This window comes from Acinonyx jubatus, chromosome C1 (genome assembly GCF_027475565.1).
Source record: "Acinonyx jubatus isolate Ajub_Pintada_27869175 chromosome C1, VMU_Ajub_asm_v1.0, whole genome shotgun sequence".
NCBI lineage: Eukaryota > Metazoa > Chordata > Mammalia > Carnivora > Felidae > Acinonyx > Acinonyx jubatus.
This window is the reverse complement of record NC_069381.1, coordinates 178259409-178274137: the sequence shown is the minus strand read 5'-3', so window position 1 is coordinate 178274137 and position 14729 is coordinate 178259409. Positions and strand designations below refer to the sequence as shown.

General features: G+C 33.4%; 1 long non-coding RNA gene across 1 annotated transcript in view; it reads left to right on the top strand.

Moving 5' to 3' along the window:
- The window catches only part of LOC113595284 (uncharacterized), a 126272-nt gene extending 115252 nt beyond the window's left edge, over nt 1-11020 (top strand). The window contains exon 5 of the long non-coding RNA XR_008295499.1: nt 7475-11020. This is a non-coding gene — a long non-coding RNA (uncharacterized LOC113595284). The remainder of the gene's footprint in view (nt 1-7474) is intronic.
- Nucleotides 11021-14729: the final 3709 nt, after the last annotated feature.

Below are 14729 nucleotides of genomic sequence, written 5' to 3'. Positions count from 1 at the left end.
AACAAAAAGCTCACACAGTTTTTTAGGATTTTGATATGTAAAACCAGTTGAGCAATTACCATGGTAAAAATGGAGTTCACGTCTGAGTATCACAATTAAAAATATAGTAGCAGATGGCCTTAGTTTTTAACTTGCTGATTTATGGCTATTAGTATGAACTCATCATATACCATGCAAACAGTTTATAGAAATTATTATTTCTGTAAATGTAATTCATAAGCACTGACAAGTCAAATAGATTTTGTAACCTCATGTTACACGGTACACTGTTCATAAGTGTGAAGTCTATACCACTGCTTTTTGAGTTTCAGAATTTATAGGATGACTCTAGAAGGTTAGAACAAGGATGTGCTTTATAGATCTGTATCTATAGCAGGAGTTTTGCACCCTTTCTAAAGAGGCACATAACTCCCATATCTCAGAGCAATAGTAAAACTCCCATATCATACATAAATAAATTCAATTAATATTTCTCTATTTTTGTTCATATGTTTAATCTTTACACATGTAAAAATAATTCATTCTATGAAACAGAGTCTCTGGAGCTAATAGATTATAGTTTATCTTGATTGATGGAAATTACAACTATATAAATATAAATATGGATTTATGATGTGTAAGAAACCATTATCCATCTTTGACAGGAAGCATCAAGAAAATGAAGACTTGCACATCAGCATCATGGTAGCATACATAACTTTTTTGTTTGGTCTCCCCTTTTAACAACTAAAATTTGACATCCATCCATGACCGAAAGTGCTTCAGTGGGAGTTGTGGGATCCAGCACCATATGCCAAGGCCCTCAGGTTGAGTCTCACCCACCTGTGCATCGGGTAATAGGCAGACAGACCTCAATAAGAGCTGTGGAACTGACAGGAGCCTTGGAACCAGTTTCAGCTCTTCTTGGCCATGGTTAGGGACTACCTAGAGAGCGCTAATTTTGGCAGTCTCCCATGGATGAGAAAGCCTTTGTAGAAGTCCAGGTTTCCTGAAGAGAGGTTCCAGCACTCTGTAGAAAAAAGAAAAACAAAGGCGTTTGGACGCACTGGAGAGGTTATTAGGAACTTTGCCTTCCAAATCAGAAAAGAAGAGGTAAAATTGTTATTATTTGAAGAGGATATGATTTTGTATAAAGAAAAACCCATAGATTCAACCAAAAAACTGTTGGAACCAATCAACAAATCCTGAAGTTGTAGGATATAAAATCAACTTACAAAAATTAGTTGTGCTTCTATATGCTAAAAACAGAATATCTAATAAATAAAGCAATCTCATTCATAGTGGCATCAAAACCAAGAAAATACTTAGGAATAAATTTAACCAAGGAAAGGAAAAATCTGTCTAACTGAATGAACAAGAATTTGATTCAAGAAATTGAAGAAAAGAGAAACAAATGGAAAGATATCCCATATTAATGGATTGGAAGAATTAATATTGTTTAAATGTCCATACTACCCAAACTCATCTACAGATTCCATGCAGTCTATATTTTTCATAAAAATAGAATAAGCAGTTCTAAAATTTACAGGGAGCCAGAAAGGACCCCGAATAGCCTAAATAATCCTGTGAACAAAGAACAAAGGTAGAAGCATCACACATTTCAAATTATACTACAAATCTCTAGTAATCCAAACAGGATGGTAAGGACATAAAAATAAACAGATAGGCCAATATTACAGAATGGAGTACCCATAAGTAAACTCCTATGTTTATGGTCAGCTAATGTTTGATAAGAGAGCCAAGAATATTGAATGGGGAAAGAATAGTATCTTTAATAAATGGTATTAGAAACACTGGTTAACCACATGCAGAAAAGGGAAATGAGACATCTGCCTTACACCACTCACAAAAATAAGCCTGACGTGGATTAAGGACATAAAGAGAAAACCTGAAACCATAAAACCCCTAGGAGAAATATAGGGAAAAAAATTTTTGACGTTTGTCTTGACAACAGTTTTTGGCTAGGACACCAAAGCAAAAGCACCAAAAGCAAAAAATAAGTAATTAGGACTATATAAAACTAAAAAGCTTATACACAGTGAAAGAAACAACTAACCAAATGATAATGCAACCTACAGAATAGGAAAAATATTTGCAAACCATTATCTGATAAGGAGTTAGTATAAAAATATATAAATAATTAGGGTGCCTGGGTGGCTCAGTTGGTTAAGCTTTGGCTCAGGTCATGACCTCATGGTTCATGATTTCGAGTCCCATATTGGTCTCTCTGCTGACAGCTCCAAGCCTGGAGCCTGCTTCGGGTTCTGTGTCTCCCTCTCTCTCTGCCCTTTCCCCCACTTCTCTCAAAGATAAATAAACATTAAAATATATATATATATATGCATATATATATTTATATATAACTCATACAACTCAATAACAAATTAAACAAACAATCTGATTAAAAAATGGTCAGAGGAGTTGAATAGACATTTTTTTCCAAAAAGACCTCCAAATGGCTAACAGGTACGTGAAAAGATGCTCAATATCACTGATAATCAGAGAAATGTGAATCAAAACCATAATGAAATAGCACCTCACCCTTATTAGAATGTTTGTCACTGGGGCGCCTGGGTGGCTCAGTTGGTTTAGCGTCTAGCTCTTGGTTTCAGCTCAGGTCATAATCTCATGGTTTCATGAGTTCCAGCCTCTCATTGGTCTCTGTGCAGCTGGCAGCAGGGAGCCTGCTTGGGGGTATCTCTCTCTCTCCCCCTCCCTCTCTCCCTCTCACTGTCTGCCCTTCCCCCACTCACACTGTCTCTGTCTCTGTCAAAAAAAATAATGTTTATCATCAAGAAGACAAGAGATAACAAGTGTTGGTGAGGATGCCAAGAAAAGGGAACCCTTGTCCACTGTTAGTGGAATGTAAATTGTTGCAGCCACTATGGAAGTTCTTTAAAGAAATAAAAAAATAAAAAAATAAAAATAGAACCAGCATATAATCAAGCAGTCCTACTTCTGGGTATACCCAAGGGAAATTACAACAGGATATCAAAGACAATATGCTCTCTCATGTTTATTGCAACATTATTCAAAGTAGCCAAGATGGGAAAGTAACTTGTGTTCTGTCAGTAGATGAATGGATAAACCATTAAACACACACACACACACACACACACACACACACACACACACACACACAATGGAGTATTATTCAGCCACAAGAAAAAAGGAAAGCCTTCCAGTTGTGATAACATGGATGAACCATGAGAGCAGTAGGCTAAGTGAGGTAAGTCAGACAAAGAAAGACACATACTACATCGTACCACTTATATATGGAATCTTAAAAAGTCAAACTCATAGAAACAGAAGGTAGCATGGTGGTTGGCAGGGGTTAAGGAAGTGGGAGATGTTAGTCAATGTATATAAACTTGAAGTTAGAATATGAATAAATTCTGGAGATCTAATGCACAACATTGTGATTATAGTCAACAATATTGTATTTTGTACTTCAAAATTACTAAGAGACTAGATCTTAAATGTTCTCATCATACAAATAAAAAAATCAATAATAATGAAGGAAAAAGAAAGAAAATAAGTAATCAAAATATTCCATATCATCAGATACTGAAATTAGAGATAATAGCTGGTGTTTTAACTGGATATTTATGAAATTAAAGATTTAAAAAATCTATAAGCTTGAAATACATCTCCTAAAACATGATAGGGCAGGGAGACACAAGTAGAGAATTTGTTCTAATCTCTAGTGTATACTTTACACTATGAAAAATCAGGAGTTTGAAAATGAGGAATTTCCATGGGTATTTGTTTTTAGAAGATTTTTCTTTGACAATTTGCATCTTTAGTAAGGATGGATCTTTTTAAAATCATTCATGATGCTTTAATTTCTTGGATCCTTGGCTATCAATAAAGTAGGTTTATTTGGTGTACTCTCCATCCAACCCAAGAATAAGCCTAACTCCATTTAGAAAAGTTTTATTTTTTAATTTTTAAAAAAAAAATAAATTTTATTTTTTTTTCTATTTAGAAAAGTTTTAATGTGTGTTGAAATATACAACTAGGACCATCTCCAATGGCCAACCATGCCATCTTCTTGTTACCTGAGTTATGTGCAGCTTCTTTGGCTTAGGAAACTCTGATACATTGTTTTAAATAAATTTATTTATATCTAACATTGTGTAGAATGACTTTATGTCCACTATTTCTCTGTCTTTATGTTATTATCTATATAAATGCAACATATATATGTCCTGTACCTCCAAAAGAAAAAAATCATGAGTATTTTACTATCACCACTTTCTCCTCCATTATATCAAACATGATTCTTATCAATAACTCAGTGTACTTTAAAAAAAATAAAGAATGAAAAAAGTTTATGTTTACCTTAATTTAGGCAGAAAATCAATTTAATCAGGATATTCTGTTCCCCAGGCATTCTGGCTAAAAAGATTGTGTTATCTCAAAAGTCAAGGAATTTGAGAGTGCTGTATCTGATTATGATTTTTCACCCTAAACTTAGTCTCACTTCTGTGACTTGTCTATGAGGAGTTCTCAAACTCTCCTAAGGGTTAAGCCCATGTCAGTACATGGAGGCATGACGAAGTTCAGGTAGAAAAGTGATAACCAAATGTGATACATTCTAATTAGATTTTGCTGTTCTCCAGGCTAGGACCTCTGGTAATGATATATCCACAAGAGGTAGAAAGTTAAACAGTAAAGGCCAATGAAGAAACCTTAATAAAAATTAATAAACACTTTCAAAGTAAGTACAAATTAAGGCTGTTGGGCTCTATTTAATTTTATAGGTGCAACATTTTCTTAAACTCCTGCTGCCTTACAATCTGAGAAAATCATATGATCAGATAAAAGGACTGTTAATCAATTTAAGATTATAAAATTCCTAGAGTTTTGTTTTTTAAAAAACATATTCTTCTCCCATGTTTATTAGAGTATCTCCAGGTTGTACCTAATTAGATCTTCATTTCTTGTTATTGCCCTTAAAAATGAGCCAATTAGTCTAGAGTAGGTTAATTTAGAGAATTTTTAATAACCTTTCAGAAGCTTTATGCTGATTTGCTTGTCATTCTGCCAAAGTATGAGTCAACTGGAGTATCAGTAATGACCACACCCAGTCTTCAGAGCAGCAATTTAAGAATGGATAATGGATATTCTGTAGGCTCCTTAAAACAAGGCAGACAGCACAGTTGAGGAGACATGTGCTTGAAAATCCCCCAGTGCCATATTTGGCACATAATACTTAGATTGCCAGCTCTTAAGGTGGACTTAATTTTTAAGTTATTATTTGTTTTGCCTTTTTTTATGTTCTACTTTTGTCTAGCTCTATTCACATGTCTTTGGCTCACAATAGTTTTAATATTGGCCTACCATGTAGCTAACATTTCTAGAATGTTAAAGTACAATGTATTTTTATATAATTACTAAGATTTTTTAAACTTGACATTTTAAAATGCTTTATAACACATGAATGCATCTTTTTATCAACATTTATAAGCTGGGACTCAATTGTATTAGCTATTTGAGAATCTTTTAGTTTTATAAATTCTTCTAGAATATTCTAAGAATATCTATAATATTTTATTATCTGTGCATTTGTAAGGTACCATCTCAGATCAAACCTTGAACATTGACATCTGCTTAAAGAATACCGAATGACTGTTCTAACTCTATGACAGTTAATTTTATGTGCCATGCTGGTCCAAGGAATGCTCAGATAGCTGGTAAAACATTATACCTGGATGTGTCTGTGAGGATATTTTTGGTAGAGATTAGTGTTTGACTCAGCAGAATGAGTGAAAAAGATTGCCCTCACCAATGCAGGGGTCCTCATACAGTCCACTGAAGGACTGAATGGAAGGAAAAAGGGTGAGGAAGGGTGAATTTGCTCTCTGCTTGAGCTGAGACATCCATATTCTCTGGTACTTAGACATTCAGCTACTTGGTTCTTGGATCTTCAAACTCAGACTGGGACTTATACCCTGGTTCTCAGGCCTTCAGATTTTGACTAGAATGGGCTTTCCTGGGCCTCCAGCTTGCAGAAATCAGATGGTAGAACTCCTCAGCTTCCATGATTGTAGAGCCCATACTTCATAATCAATCTTTTTCTATGTATTTATATCTCTATCTGTATTTTTCTATTGTCTTCTATTGGTTTTGTCTCTGTATATCTGTCTATCTATCTATCTATCTATCATTTGTCATCTCCTATTGGTTCTGTTTCCCTAGAGAGCCTTGACTAATACAAGTACTTTGAATTTTTTTTAGTTTATAATAAATATGTCATGCTCCTTTATTTTGTTAAGAACAAATATCATAGTTTTCTCTTAGATTTAGCTTGTGCAACAAAAAGTACATCCTCATAACTTATTGAAAATATTATTTTATATTTTATAATTATTGGAAGTTTCTTGATATAGGAGAAATGTCCTCTCTAAATAATTGTTTTAGTCAACTTTTAAGTGTTATCAAAATCTAAGTAAGCTTTTATAGTTAAGTAATTTATACAATAGTTTTTTTCAAAATAAAATACATATAATATCTTGTCCCTCATCACTTTCCTTTTGATTATAAAAGTACAAAAACTAGGACAAAGTACTTTCTTTGATGTTTTTTGGTAGAAATGCATTTTTATATGGAAGGTAACTTGTGAAAGATACAAATCTTTGTGAAAGATACAAACAGAACCAGAAACTTTTTAATATAATTGTACTTGGTTCCAAAATTTCTCATATGTTATTCAAGACACATGCATATCTGTGTATTATCCTAGACATGCTTGGTTTATAAGTTTTACACTATTTATTTATAGAGTTTTTAAAAAATGTTTATTTTTAAGAGAAAGTATGAAAGAGCAAGTGAGGAGAGAGGGGAGAGAGAGAGAGAGAGAGAGAGAGAGAGAGAGAGAGAGAGAGAGAGAGAGAGAGAGAATGAGAATCCCAAGCTTCTATCAGCACAGAGCCTGACACGGGGCTCAAATCTATGAATTGTGAGATCATGACCTAAGCTGAAACCAAGAGTCAGATGCTTAACCAACTGAGCCACCCAGGTGTCCCTATACTATTTATTTGTTAAACAAATGTTTATTTTAAGCCTATTATACAAGTTTGTCCCGTATCTGATTTGGAAAAAAAAGGTATAGAAATGGGTGGAATCTGAGTCCCTGAACTTCACCTTTCCTTATAAGTTTTCCTATCTATAGCCAATCCTTTGACATTAGTAAAGGAGATAATCAGGTACAAAAGAAGCATACAGTGCACATGAATTATTATGTAAGAAATTTGCCCCCAAACTCTTACATAGAACTTCTGCTTCTCATCAGCTTGTCTAGACTAATATATGTACCTAGACCAATAACTAGCATATGTGTCTTCTAGGGTAAGCCTAGACCCTTATTTTTTTCTTGTATTGTTTAAGGATTAATTATAATTCTGATAAGGACTTCTATTTACCTATGACATTTAGCCTAATAACATACATGCTGTCTCTGCTTTGGTAGGATCAAATGATAGAAGACTTGTGGGATCACAAATAAAAATGTATCACTGAAGGACCTAACAAAGGTAAGATCCCTTAAAAGAAATTAAGCAGAATTTCAAGGAATGGTTCTCCTCATTGTGTTTTTCTAGCTGGGTTCCATAGTATATGTGTTTCATTTATTCCATCATCTAATTACAGTAAGACTGATCTTTATGTTTTCTGATTTTATCACTCCTACATTACGAGGACAATAACCAAGTTCATCCTTAGTGGATACTAAGTGAAGACACAAAGTCATTTATTAACAAGCATGAAATCAGTATCCTCTATTTCCTTGATTTTATGCTTACATAAAAATATATTCTTTTAGGTTTTTATTAGTGTAGAATATATGCATTCAATTAATAAGGATCCAAGTATCTACACTTCCTGAAAAAGTCATACTTGTTACTTTTAAAGAGCAATGTAATGTAAAGTTATTGTATAAATGCTATGTCTATTCTGTTTCTTGGTTATATTTGCTTTACTTTTAAATCTGCAACATTTCTGATCTCTTTGATGAAAGGTTTACATTCTAAACTGAATTTAATTCTGGAACCACTACAGAGCACTTTGTGATGGAACATTGCCAATTAAATGTCCACAAATGTTTTTTTTTAAAAAGTATAAGTCTCTGTTCCATAATTCTGGTATGTAGTCTTTAGGTGGCACTGTGGTTCCAGTAGTAAATGATTTAATATTAGAGTCTTTTGTTAGGTTTATGAATAAAGAACTCTGCCACTATTTTTGCATTTATTTTTCATACTTATGCCTTGTATTACAGGAATTATAACTTTTTCTCACATATTATTTCACATCATTGTAAACCTAAGAATTAAGCAAAACACTCCTTTTATTCCCCTTTGACAGATGGCAAAAATAAGTCTCAGAGAAGTTAAATGGTTTTCACAGGCCTCCTCATGCCCTACAGAATATTTTGAAAAAGATGTTTTATCTTTCTTCCTGGGCTGTGTCTGCTTTAGGGTCATGCGCTTTCCCAAGTCCCCCAGCTCCAGAATGATTGACACTCACTTTGGTGATGTTACTCACTTGGATGATGTTTCTGTTGAACAGAGAGCAGTGATGGTTTCAGTATGCCACGGTTCTCTTAATCTCTTCATCTCTTTGTTCATCTTTACATCTCTATTCCAAAGAGGACAATAGGCTTTAATAAGTGTTTGGGTAATTAATGAACATAGGGCATAACATTTAGAACTATATGCTAAATGAAACTGTTCACGCAGTACAAAGGAAACATACCTAACAAGATAAATATTTTCCTTAGTGTTCCTCTAAAGGGACTCCCATTTATATGTCCAGTTCCTAAATTTAATATTGTGTTAAAGTTTTTGCCTATCTGTTGAAAATATCTTCTTTCTCCAAACTCGAGTGTATAATCTAGATCCAACTTTTGGGGAAAACTAACTAAACTATGTAGTTGGTATCCCTGCTTCTCTAGAAAGGCTTTCCATAATTTGACATCTCCAACCAATAAAATATGTGTTGGGCTTCAGTTAGAAATTCTATAGGTAGTCCTCAGAGCAGCCCATTAATGGGCTAGGCATTCTCATGTTCATTCTCAAGTTCAATCTCAAGTTCATGCTCAAGTTACCCCATAACTTCCCATACTCCTTTTCTTCAGTGGAATTAGTACTTCATTATTAGGTGGAGCACCATCTCACTTTCAAATGATGCTCCTTTGGCCCGCATAGAATAAGATTTGGGTCAATGCTGATCCACGTGGTCTTACTCACTACTTCTCTGACTATACCAAGGTATGACTACGGTTTCCTATTTCTATTTGTAAGTAGTCAATTAAATTATTAACAAAAAACTCTCCTCTTCCCCAGGCTGGAGAGAGAGGAGAGAAAGTAAGTGCATTGCTCTAATTATAGCTGGAACGGCTTGTTTCATTGCACATACGAATTATGGAAAAAGAATCCAATGTCAGTTTCTTTAATGGTGCTTTCTAGCACCTCTTGATTCTGATACCAAACTTACTGTTTCTCTGAGTTTATGCTATGTAACTTAAAAGCACTTTCCAAAATGTTGACTGCTTACTGTGAAATGCCAAAGGGAGGGCAGAGCCCTTAATCATGGAGAATTCAGGACAGAGGGAAAGGTAGAGCCAGATGGTTGGAAATAATGTGGCTGACTGATACCAAATTGCACATGAATTTTACAATACCCAATCGGGTTTCAAAAGTTATATTTGAGTGATTTCTAATTTCTTAGTGCCTTGCTTATAATTTTCTTAATGCTTTAATGTCACGTCATATTTGGGTCACAATTATATTGTATTAGAAATTTTCTAATAACAAGGATTATGTTTTTTATTTTAGTGTTTTCTATCATAAAAGCCTTTTGTGGTCTCACACTGACAGTATCTTACCAGTCTAGGACTAAAGGGAAAAATAAACTTATTTCCACAGTATTTCTCAGATGACTGTAGCCCAAACAAAGCTTGCATTAACAATCTTAAAACAATAACTTTATATTTCAATATTCACTCATCCTCAAAGTTCCTATGAGTACATATGTATATATGTTGCAAGTGAACAGTTAATAGATGTGGATTTATTGGATCCCTGTAACAACCTAAAAGAAAGAAATATAAGCACAGAAATAAGAATCCACATACATTGTTTTATGGAAGAGGGTGATGATATCTATTTTATAGATGAGGAACCTACCTTTCAATAAGAAGGCAAATCATTTCCATAAATTTCACTGCATTTCCTACATTTCTAAAAATAAAACAAAAGTCTGAATATAAGAAATTAAAGTAAAAATATTTTCATTTGTAAGTAGAGAAGAGACAAGATGAATATTTTGTCCTTTAGCGTATATAAACATTTGTGGACATTAGAATTATCCAGACACATAGGAGACCTGAATATATTGACATGATTAAAATATATTGCTTTTTTATGTTGCCATAGAATGTATATTGTTTTGACAAGATGAGACACATATTTACAACACTGCATATAATCCAAGATTTCAGAGTTTTAAGTTTCACTGTGATCAAAATTGATACTTCTTAAAAACTGTGAACTTGTATTCAGAATTTGGGGGACAAAGAACTAAAAGTCAAGTGAAAATTTCCTTGAGGCAATTACATTAAAGCCAAATAACCTAGAGAAAAATGAAGGAATGTATGTATACATATATGCTAGTTAATTTTCACACATATAAATACATTATACATATGATTGTTTTAAAATTATTGGTGATTTTTCTGGGGTATTTCATCTTCATTAATGTTCATTTTAAACTAATGATATGAAGGTCCATTTATACTCCTAGGGTCAATGAACACATGATTTAGTTTCTTAGCTAAATTTCAATCAAGGCTGTGATACTTTCCAGCTAAGTATTTTTCAACAGTTTCTTGATCTCTGAAAACTTTGATTTAATTACTCACATGGCTTATGGAGTTGATGGGAGGGTGCAGAGACATATAACACATGTAGAATATCTAACCAGGTGCCATTTTAATGGCATAGTAACACTGTAATAAATGTTAGATATTATTGTGAGCTACTATTATGACACCTTATATCATAGATCTCAAATCAGTTTTTGACATATTATAAACAAATGATAGTTACATAGATGGTATTTGATTAATTTGATTAATGATTAAAAATATGCTTTAAGAAGTACACTTAGAAGTTTCTTTGTGCTTTAATTTGTAGACATTCCATACTCTGTATTTCATTTTATCACACACATTTTATTACAGATAATGTGCTTTTGTCAAATATTCCAAATTTCCTTTGGGATGGACAAAAAGTACTGATTAATATATTTTTAAAGTGTGAAGAGGTGGTTTTCATTGACTGTATTGTGAAAATTAAATATGAATAATTAGTTTAAGAAGAGTCACATTTAACAATATTCAGTTGAAATCATCAATAGTAACTTTGTCTACTTCCTCCTTGAGTTTAGCATTGCTAGCTTTATGATAGCAATTATTTTGAGTAATTCTTTGGTAAACTCCTTACTTCCAGGACTGTAAATGCTTATTCTTTCCTCTGAACCAATTTAACAAGGCAATTTTGGGGATTTTTACAAAATTTAATATTTTGACTTCATGCAAATTCAACAATATGTTTATGCTTACATATTAATTAAATGTTCTTGTTAAATTTTCTTGCTCTTCCAATTTTACCAATGAGTACACAAAAAAATCTCAAATAAAGAATTTAACTAAATGTGTGACATATTTTTTGCATGATAAAAATAAGTAGTTATTTTGATGTATCTCTGGACTAATACCAGGGTTTAGTAACTTAAGAAGTAGAATGTTTGCCCTCATGTTGATAACTTATGACAGGCATCAACATGGCCCCTGAGTTTCAGCATATAGCCCTCAAGAACTAAGATCACATTATCAAACTAAATAGCATTGGAGCCTCTGTGTTGTTAGCCCTCTTTCAATATAATCTCTAAAGCCCTATCTCCACTCCCTCTTGGGCAGCCTCACTCCACTCATTACAAGTAATCATGCCCTTTCCATCTTTGTATTCAAAGAAATAGTATAGTGACTGCTACAAACTGGGTGTTGAGGAATCATTTGGTGAATATGTTAATAAATGAATTAGTGAAAAATGATACAGTGAAGGCATAAACTAGGAAAATAAGCATATTTTATCAGCCACTGCTTGTGGTTGTTATATTAGAAAACAAAATTGACTGCTTAGAAAGTTAGACTGGTTACAGTTACATATATGGTAGATTTCTGAGAATCACTTCTGCTACCATTTTCTGTAAAGTTTAACATACCTGAAGTTCTCATAGAGGAGAAAAGGTCGGCTGAGGAGATTTGATAATGCAGTCCTCTCAAGAGGCTTGGTGATTGTCGAGTGTTTTAAAGAAAGTTGCAGGGCACTTTTGCTAGGATTTAAGCTGTCACTCTGTCCATTTAAGTCCTGTACGTAAAGAGAAATCTCTTCTCCATGTGAGTCTTGGGTTGAATGATCTCACTCACATGAAAGTCCCTTTCAAAGTTCTTCTGTCCCCATAAATAAGGGCTTCTAATTCCCCTAGCATCCTTTTTTGAGTGATTGGGAAGACTAACCTGAGAAATTTCCTGTCTCCTCTTGTGATTTCCAGAGAAAAAATCCTTTAGCAGTTGAACTTAGTTGAGATTATTCTAGCATGTATTTCTGGACTTGTTCCCCCATCCCCTTTTTTTCCCCCTCAGAACTTGAATGAATAGTCTTTACTTCAACCTGTACAGAGATTAGACTTTAGAGTTTTCATACCTCCTAGTGTTTTCCTCCTCCTGTCTCTCTTCCTGGAGTCTTATGGGTTCTCCTTTTAGATTGTCAACAAAAATGAGTTGCTTACCCACTTCTTTCATCCCAAGTATTACTTGCCTTCCCTGGAAAATGGACAGTCATAGTATGTTTCAGGTTTCCCCAAATAAGTCCCCTTTCTTAAAAAAGTTAAAATTCTTCAGCAACTAATCCTCTTTCTCCGGCAACCCAACCACCAGTCCAGCCAACTAAACAAAACACCTTCACCATGGTATTTCACTACTTCCTTCCCATTTAAAACAGATTCATTCGAATAATACTTTGTATGTATTGAAATCCTGTCTAGACTAAAATTTTTTTGAATACAGAAAATGAGCTATATAATTGTTTACTTTCTATGTGTGTTCTTAAATATTTGTTAAAAAAAAGTATACGTGTAAAGAAGTCTGTGTTTTTCTGTTTGTTTTGGTTTTGTTTTTTATGGAAACACACAACCTGGGTAGACTGAGGTACCAAAGCTATATAGAACTGAAGGAACGAGAGAAAACAACACACATCTGTGTGCTTTACAAGTTACTGAGTTCTCCTTGAACTGTAATTCTGGATGAATATGTAAATATACTGTGTCAGAGGAACTTAAATCAAAGATTATTATATCATGTAATATATGAGGAGAGAATTTCATAGAAGACATTTTCAACATTATTTTAAGTAAAATATTTACCTTCATCTGTTTTTAATTCCTCACACTACACATAAGTTCTCTTGAACTATATAGCTTTTGGTACTCCTGAAAGAGGGCAAAATTCCCTTTTAATCATGATCCTATTTTGTCCCTCTATACCTCCAAGAAGACAAGCTTTTTTCTGTATAAAGATTTTTAAATCCTCAAAATGTTCTTTATGCCTCCGGCTTCTTAATTTCTAAAGTGCTCTTTATAGACTAAAAGACACTCTGTTACTTAGTAGTAACATAGATGCTAACCAAAACAAGAAGTAGTTGAGCGCTAACAAAGCATTCTGGGTAATGGTATAAAAATTGTCACATTAGGCATTTTTTTAAACTTATGTTCTGCTTAAGTTTGTAGAACAAATTAGTGGTACTCTTCGTCATTAAATTGAGGCTACTAATAAAATGCTAAATTGAAAAGAAAAAGAAAAAAATCTTAATAGTGTTTGATGGTGCGCTTTCTTACAACGAAGGAGTTTGTTGCCAAGGAAGTATAACAAAAATCCTACTGTTTGTGCCAGTAGAGTGAAAACTTTGAGTTATAAGCAATTAAACAAATTCCAGCTTAAAGTAAATATACCAGCAAGTTGCATGTTTCCATGCCTATTATTTTTATGACATGAATAGAAAAGAGAAAAGAAATACTTTGTGGTTATATTTGTTGCTGTAGCAGCATCTGGGCTTACTGCTGCTCTATGTTTGTAGAATTTCTTTCAGATACCTATTTACTCCTGGGCATTTCTATCATTCTGAGGAAAATAACTATTTGGCTTTCCCCCATCTACACCATATGATGCTTGGATGAATTGTATTTGAAAAAAAAATAGTTTTATTTAAGTACTTTTAATAAGCTACATTTCTCACAAAAATAATGTATTTTTTAAGAAAACGGTGTAATTACCATTTATTGGTCATGTTTAGTAGATACTTTGCATTTTATTTGTGGTACTTTCTCAAGAACTTTTATGTTTTAAAATTTCATCTGTAATCCACATAGTTTGACTTATGATATCACTTATTATGCATTCTGGAAAGTTCTTATGATTATGTTTAACCTACTTGGGATGCAGTTCAGTGTCAAGGACTAAACATCATCCCCCACTCAATACAGACTCTAATTGGGTTCATTAAAAACAAAACAAAACAAAAACACTCTATGGAGATACTATGACGGTTTAACATCCCTCTTTCTTTATCACTTCCATGCATGTATATTTCTTGACCTTTAGTAGCTACTTC